We start from the raw sequence: 9,036 nt of genomic DNA on the forward strand, positions 1-9,036 counted from the left end.
AAATGGGAAGGGAATTAGGTATGTCACTGATGCATTAAGATCGGAGCGGAGATAGATGTAATTTCACATTTGGAGAATCCTTGCGCAGAGGCAATTATCAAATGACATTAGGATGTGACAGACTGCGAGGGTTATCAAGAGGTCCTCAGCCCTGCAAGACTGTTCTAACTCTGCTTAGTTCATCTGAGGACCCAGAGCTGAACCCCGTGCACCTCCATCAGCCAGTCTTTACACATTCACAGAAGACTTTATGATTGAGAGATAAGAGCAGAGAAACTTTGAAGGTCAAACTTTGAGTCCAAATGGCCTAAAATGAAGAAGTCTGAAAAATTGTAGAAATAATGAGTAATGTTTTAGATTACAGCTTATAAGCTATGTGGTGAGTAAAATAAATTAGCAGCATATATTTTATAATAAATGTGCACCAATACTGTGTGAGCATGCATGTTTAATGGAAGCAAGGATTAACAAGCACCTCTTTAATTTAGAGTCTGATATGATTTCGTTTTTTTAATTAAGTGAAGTTTATTTATAAACAAATTTCGAGAGGATCACGTGCTTATGATTGTTCACAGCTGTTCCAACTTTAGCTCATGACTAATTATCCTATCAGACGATCCTTAACTCACTATAAATAACCAGACTTTTCTCATCTCAATATCTTCGTCTTGAAGACCCCAACCCCCCCCAACCCCCCCCCCCCCCCCCCCCCCCCCCCCCAACTCCTTTCCCTTCTTTCAAACGGGCGACACGGTGGCCAGTGATTAGCGCTGTTGCCTCACAGCAAGAATGCCCCTGGTTTAACTCCCTTCCAAACCAGGCGACATTTCTGTGTGGAGTTTTGCTCATGCTCGCGTGGGTTTTCCCTGGGTCCTCCGGTTTCCTCCCACAGTTCAAAAGCAAGTACTCAAAACAATTATTTCAAAATATTTTTAGCCATGCTCTGAGTACACCTTCTCAGCATCCATATCTGACACTTAGCTACGATAAGCAGGAGGGGGAGTCATCGAGATCTACCTGAGCTCAACTCCCCTCTCGCCCTGCAACCGGAGGGAGCCCAGGGCTCAAGGATCTTATAAGCTCAGGGCTCTCTCCCGGGACAGCATGACAAACAAGTGTTATTATCAATCATCAGCTAAGTGTGAACTCTTGAAATACTGTAAAAATACACAATATTGTGTGATTTATGTTTTTATTTTAATTTAAGCATTTGGATTGCAATATTGGACTTCAATCGTTCTTTTAATAACTTTTAACCTTGAAAAGTTTGAAAAGGAGACTTTTATTAACATTTTTAATAGTTTAAAGTGATAGGCTGGTGTTTTACATACCTTCTTCTTGGAACGCAAAATTAACCATTATGCTTTGCATGTATGCGCAAGGAGAATGCTAGGAACTTCCGGTCGGCAGCTGATGCGTGTAAACAGTCACATTTGGACAGCTTTGAGATGATAGTTTTAATCTATTTTATCTGCATTTATCTTCTTTAAACTGATACTGTTGTCGATCAGCACCACCTCCTGGACTGATCATTTTAAAAAATGTGATTTAATAGTATGGAAAACAACTGCTGTGAGGCATTTTCCCCTGTCAGACGGCATCTTCTGCTGTTTAAATGAAGCCTCGTCATCGCTAAAGTCACCTGTACTGTCCCACTAGCACATTGATTTAATAACTGTGACAAAGTGAAAATAAATTGACATTTTGAAATGACAGAAAAACACAAACCGTGGTAAATACAACACACTAAAAAACAAACGACTCGCGATTAGAATGAACATGCAAATCAGCCAGCAATGTATCAGTAATGGACTTTTATTGGTCATTTTTGTAAATTGCATGACTTACATACCTGTTAAGTTTCATGCCAGTAATCTGGTTTGCTTTATAATGCAGTGAAGTATTGTGTGTGTGTGTGTGTGTGTGTGTGCGTGTGTGTGTGTGTGCGTGTATTGAAGAGCTGCTGAGCTAACAGCTGACAGCCCAGGGAAACACATACACACACACTGTATTTCTGACGGCAGGCAAGTGAACTAGGAGAACGTTTTTCTCTCGCGCTTAAACCACTTCTGACAAATTATAACAACTTTAATACATGCCTTTCAAAGTTGTGTATCACAAAAACACTCCAAAATCCACTCAAAACGCTATTGAAATCCATTTTTGGAGCGCAAATTACTGGTTGTAAATGCTGTAAACGGAAGTTCTTAGCATTCTACCGAAAGATGCTGCAGGGTCGCTATATCGCTCTCATGAAGCAGCCAAAAAAAAGGTCTATATTACAGTATAAAAACTTTGTAATAAATTGCCAGTACATTTTCTGTTATTTTACAGACTACATATTATTTCTTATATATTATATTATTTTAAATGATTAAAATGTCAATAAAATTCATTTTCTTAAACTGCAGAGTTGAATTTTCAACATCATAAGTCAACAGAGCAGAGATCGAGATCCCACAATGCAATTTACAGACATAAATAAACGGAAAACTGTTAACATATTTAAAAAAATACGAAAACTGTTAACATATTTTTACAGTGTACATATATACCACTTACCTTATGAGAGTGTATTGCACCATCCCCAACTTCTTATCACCGTCATCACATCGAAAAACATGTTCTGATATTCAGTTTGCAATTCTCACAGTGTTGGGGCGAACTGATTATAATGTAATATGAATTATGTAATCTCACAACTTTTTTTTCCAAGTGCAAATAAAGTAACGTGTGTTATGGGAAGCAGACGGACAAACAGGGGTGTAAGTATAAATGATGTTTATTATAACAGATGAGCAAAGTGGATAATAATTGAGAGTTGAATGGAGTTTGGAAGGAACTGATGATCCTCTTTGCCAGGTGAGAGGATAGACACTGAAGGATGACCGAATGCACACACCAGAGGACTTGCGGGGAAGACAGACTGACGAGACACACAACGCTGACAGGACACCGGGAACACTGGACAGACTGGAAGGAAACAGAGTTAAGGTAAGTATATATGATGAGATCGCAGGGGAGTGAAACCTAGGAAGTGGTTCACTCAGAGTCCGCTTCGTAGGAACGAGACCGGACAATGAGTGAAGTGAGGTGTGTGCTTATATAGTGAATGGGAGTGATTGGGTGCAGCTGTGCGTGGTTAATACTCAGGTGAAGGTGCTCGATGCGTGATGTTGGTGGAAGAGCCTGGCCAATCCGTGACAACGTGTTAATAAATAATAATAAATATAAATAATAAATAAATATATTTGTCCCCATGAAGATATCTGTACAAGTGGGTGGTGGGGGGGGGGGGGGGGGGGGCATACAGATTGTGTGCATGTTATTTGGGACCAGTCGTAATCAATTTGGAACTATACTATCTACTAAATGACATATTCATGTATTAACCATTGATATCAGATATGTTTTATCTGTCTCTGTCATCATGTTTTATGAAATCGCATGTCTTATGAATCTGCATAACCTGTCATCACTCATTATGACGAGCCATCATCGCCCTCTAAGTGAAGACAGCAGCTCTTGTAAGAGGGACAGATGAAGTGATTCAATATGACCTGACAGAACAAACAAGAGCACTAATGACGAGAATGACTCTGAACACAGTCCTTGGCTCTTGTCTTCTGGTTGTTCTACAAAATAATCAGATCATTATTCATTTATTTATTTATTTGATTGTTGGCTGCATGATAATAAGTCTGTTTAACTAGGATTTCTTGATGGCCACTGTCCATCCTGTTTCAAAATAACAAGAAGACTAAATATATATATTTAGTTGGTGGCCAGTAAAAATAAATCAATTACACAATAAATAGTTTAGAAATCTGCAATATGAATGCATGTGCGCACATGGTGTCATTTCTCTTTGCATTACTAGATGAATACTATAAGCAAAACAGCTATAAGTCTTAAAGTGATAGTTCACTGTTGCTGTGGCCTTTGAGAAATTACACTTCCCTAAAACACAGTGTTCAGACTCAATTGTTGACTTCATTTGTCTGCAGTTCTCCTACAGCTACTGGAGGTGTTGTAACCTTCAAGTAATCCTGAAGAGCGTGATTGGCTTTTACAGGTGTTTGATTAGAGTGGAACCTTGATCTAAGACTGACCAGCACCGTGTGGTTTATACATCAATCACAGAAGAAATGTGCTATTTTACAGTACTGTGCAGGAATTTACAGTAAGGTCACTTACAGTAACTAATACTGGCAATGATTATTACTTATTATTAATCATTTTAGAGGCAACACGGTGGCTCAGTGGTTAGCACTATCACCTCACAGCAAGAAGGTTGCTGGTTAGAGTCCCGGCAGGGTCAGTTGGCATTTCTGTGTGGAATTTGCATGTTCTCCCTGTATTGGCGTGGGTTTCCTCCGGGTGTTCCGGTTTCCCCCAAAGTCCAAAGACATGCGGTACAGGTAAATGGAATAAACTAAACTGGCCATAGTGTATGTGTGTGAAGGAGTGTGTAAAGGTGTTGCCTAGTACTTGGTTGCAGATGGAAGGGCATCTACTGTGTAAAACATTAGCTGGATAAGTTGGCGGTTCATTTCGCTGTGGCGACCCTGAGGAATAAAGGGACTAAGATGAAGGGAAATGGATGAATTAATTAATAATTTGAACAATACAAAATCTGACTTCAAAATTAACATAACTAAGGCTAAAAAAGTATTTGTAAAAAGTATTTTTTTCATTGTTAGATCATGTTGGTATTTTGAAGAAAGCAGAAATGATTAGTTTGAACTACACTTTAGTTTGATAGTCTGATCAGAACAAACTCTCATTGGATTATTAGTAGACTGATATTTTTATTATTATTATTATTATTATTATTATTATTAAAGTTGGTAGAATATATTGCCATTTTAGCCATCAAAATACACTGTTACTTTAAACTAGTAAAAATTATATTTACACATTTTTGGAATCAAATGGCAACCACTGCACTCCTTTCAGAACCCGTTATGTCCATGAAAAAAGGCTATTGAGATCATGAAATTATTCTTTACACTATTCACTTCTCACTTTGGGGAACCAAAAATGTATTTTCTATGGCATCACTGTGAACACCACCAATTGAATGTGTGTGTTGCTAATTAAATACTGTTGCTATTTTTTAATATCCTAAATATAATATAAAATAAATAATATTTCAAACTGTTTTGTCATTTTACATATCACACCACAATGATACACAACAATGACACTCTTTATAAGATTATGATTTTTAAAAAGCTGTAAGAATGAGTTTTAACTACAGTGGTTCGAACTGTAATTCTGTGAATGACTAAAACGTTATCAGCATGATAGTAAAAAACTGTACATTTGTAGTCAAACCCTCCTTTTGGTATCTTATACCAAAAATGGAAATAAGGGCAGTTTTAATAGCTAAAAATGTGGGAGAGCGTTGCTATTATGTGATTGTATTGTATTGTCCATACTGTAGCTTCCAAGAATCCAAAAAGGTCCACATATTGCTAAATAATGTTAAGATGGCTTTTTTTAATGTTAAGATATTATTAAATTGTTGCAGTTATGAAATAGTTTGACAACAATCAGGTAATGTTCATGGGCCAGTGACATTACCACATTTAAATGGTCTGTATGGACAAATTAAGTGTTAATGTTAAATCAAAAATAATTCACAAGTACTTGAAAATTAAATGATTTAATAGCAATAATTCTCTATGGTTACAACTGAATTAGTTACAAAATAACTGTATAAAATGATAAAACATATGATAATGACTGTACCCAGCTTAATTGTAAAATAAGTTACCTGAGAGAGGGGGGAAGATAAAGAGAGTAGGCCCCGAAGAAAGCCTGAGATTCAGAAAAGTCCAGAGCTGGAGAGGAGCAGAGCAGGAAAAGAGCCAGAGCATAGTTTATCACATATTTTGTATCTTTCTTGACTATGTAACCAAAGCCCAAATACTGAGACATACAAACTGACAAATCAACATGTGACCACATCGTAAAACCCCCAAAGTCCACACATTAACCAAGCCATGATCATGTCATTGTCTGCCTTTGGAGTCAGTATGGACCTTCTGGGTGAAAAAGACGTTTTGCCATAAATACAAAATGCATATGATAATTTGGCTTCCTACAAAGTAATCATTGCTTTATTTTTTACAATGGGCAGCAAAGATTTTTTTTAAATTTAAAATATGTCTTAAATATGCATAAATTTATGTTGTTGTCAATTTACATGTATAATGACTCTTTTTACATAATTATAATTTCAAATAAGTAATAATTGCGTTTGTGTATTTGTTGTTGGTGTTTCACTGTTAAAAAAATAAACATATTGATCTGCACAAAGGCAAAATCAATAGACAATGGAGGATGGTTTACATAATTTTTAAAGTGTCTTTTAAAGCAAGAAAGAAAGAAAGAAAGAAAGAAAGAAAGAAAGAAAGAAAGAAAGAAAGAAAGAAAGAAAGAAAGAAAGCCTTGTTTGTTTTAATAGAACTTGGTCCCTGAGAAATAAAACTGGCCATAGTTGAATAAACACCCTAATACCTCCAAGTTAGCAGTCCAAATGGGTCAATGTTCCTTTTTAAGGTGATGTAGTTTCTGTTCTACTACTGTCACCTAGGGAAATTACAAAAATAAAGCATATTTTCCTACACCACTTACACTCACAAACTTTAGCTACACACTGTTAAGTTTACTCTTTTTCTCACAAGGTTTTATTATATCAAATGGAGCTTCACAATTATGTGAGGCAAAAACCTTTTTACTTTACAAGAAACAAGTTTGGCATCTTCTGAAAATCAAATATTCTATCAAATTACTCCATCTTCTAAAAGGAAAGGCAAGTTTATTGTATAGCACATTTCATACAGTACACAATGGTAATTCACAGTGCCTTACATAAACAAGAAGATTAAAAGAATCATAAACTAACCACAATAAGCATAAATAAAAGCAACAAAAACATAAATGATCAAAAACAGATTAAAAATGTCTTAAAACAGAATTAAAATGAATTAAAAACGAAACAAAGACCTAAATAGTGCAATCTGTCAGACGTATCACAATGCTTATTCATAATGCACAGCTAAACGGATGTTTTAAAGGGATAATTCACCAAAAAAATGAACATTTTCAATTTACTGTCCCTCAAGTGGTTCCAACCCTTTATGAATATCATTATTCTGTTGAATGCATAAGAAGATATTTTAAAGAAAGCTAAAAACCTGTAACTCTCAACTTACACAGTATGACAAAAACTCATTTTAAAAGTCAATATAGTTTCATTGTTCCATCTTAAAATACTTTTTTTGTGTTCAACAGATGAAATAAACTCATAAAGGTTTGAAACGAATAGGGTAAGTAAATAATGACAGAATATTTCGTTTTGAGGGGTGATCCCTGAAGCTACCTTTCCACTGCCCATGACATTTGGACACAACTGTCGGAATATGCCCTCTTGTGGTAGTCGCACACAATTTTCAGTTTTGTTGTGCACCATGGGAGAGAAGCTGATTCTCCCAGTGTCCGAAATAAAGGAGAGCAAAACCAAGAGCCTTTATTCTCCGTGCATTCACCATGGTTGAATGAATGAATACTAGAAACTCATAGACCGCAAAAAAATTTTGAGGAAATGTGGAGACTACATTAAAAAAAATTATATTTTTTATTACTCATTTATGAATAGAAATGGTTTTTTAAATATATGTATATTTTTTGTGATTCAAAAAGTAATTTAAAAAACTACTATTTCTCATCTCGCGCCTACTGACCTGCTTGGACAACACTGGAATACATCACATCCGCCACCCGGTTGCATACGGTCTAGTCGCAGGAGTCCAAATATTTCAACGTATCCGCAGCTCAACTCATATCCGAATTTTCCGCAAACGGAGATAATTCATTCATTTTCTTATCAGCTTAGTCTCTTTATTAATCTAGGGTCGCCACAGCGCAATAAACCACCAACTTATCCAGCATGTGTTTTATGCAGCGGATGCCCTTCCAGCCACAACCCAATGCTGGGAAACACCCATAGACTCTTGCATTCACACTCATACACTATGGCCAATAGTTTATTCAATTCTCAAAAGAAATGCCAACTGGCCTAGATGGGACTCGAACCATCGACCTTCTTGCTGTAAGGTGACAGTGCTAACCACTGAGCCACCATGCCACCTGTCAATACAACAGCATAAAATAAAATGTGAATGTGTCATTCAGGGAATTCTGGAAAAGTGAATTTACAGTTAATCAATGTAAATTTTAGGGGAAACTGTTTTAAATTATGAATGTTTACCATATTTTACAGTTTTCCCTGTTAGAAAGAGGTAAAATGTGTCATTTTTACTGTTGATTATTAGTTAGCCTTATTAACTTTTTACTTTTTAGGCATGTCCAAAAAAGTTTCTGGCTTTTATATAAAGTTCTGTGGAGTAAAACAGCAAATTATAGTGTGCATGCATAAATACATGTACTATGTTTACTACTGTATGTTCTGAGAACACACATACACACACACACACACACTACTCTATATAAAAGCTAGAAAATGCACTTGTTTTGCACTGTAACTGATTATTGACAGTAAAAATTACAGATTGTACCTCTTCACAACAGGGGAAACCACCAACAATCAAGAATGCCTGATTATATGGTGGCTTTGCAATCAAAAATGTTTTTATAATGGAAGTCAATGGGGCAAAAACAGTTATTTAAAAAAATTCTAAAGCATTTTCCCACAATATGTGTCAAAATAAGATGTTACCAAAAATCATTCCATTTACTGGAACAGGTACAGAGAAACTTATGGCCAAATTAAGCCCCACCAGAGTGGATGAAAACATCCCCAACAGCACACAAGGGTTAACACAGGGGTGTGCAAACTCGGTCCTGTAGGGCCGGTGTCCTGGATATTTTAGTTCCAACCCCAATTAAACACACCTGAACCCGCTAATCAAGGTGTTTAGATATACTCGAAACTTCCACGCAGGTGGGTTGAAGGAAGTTAGAGCTAAACTAGGCAGGACTCCGGCCCTCCTGGACCAAGTTTGG

Source organism: Danio aesculapii, chromosome 14 (genome assembly GCF_903798145.1).
Source record: "Danio aesculapii chromosome 14, fDanAes4.1, whole genome shotgun sequence".
NCBI lineage: Eukaryota > Metazoa > Chordata > Actinopteri > Cypriniformes > Danionidae > Danio > Danio aesculapii.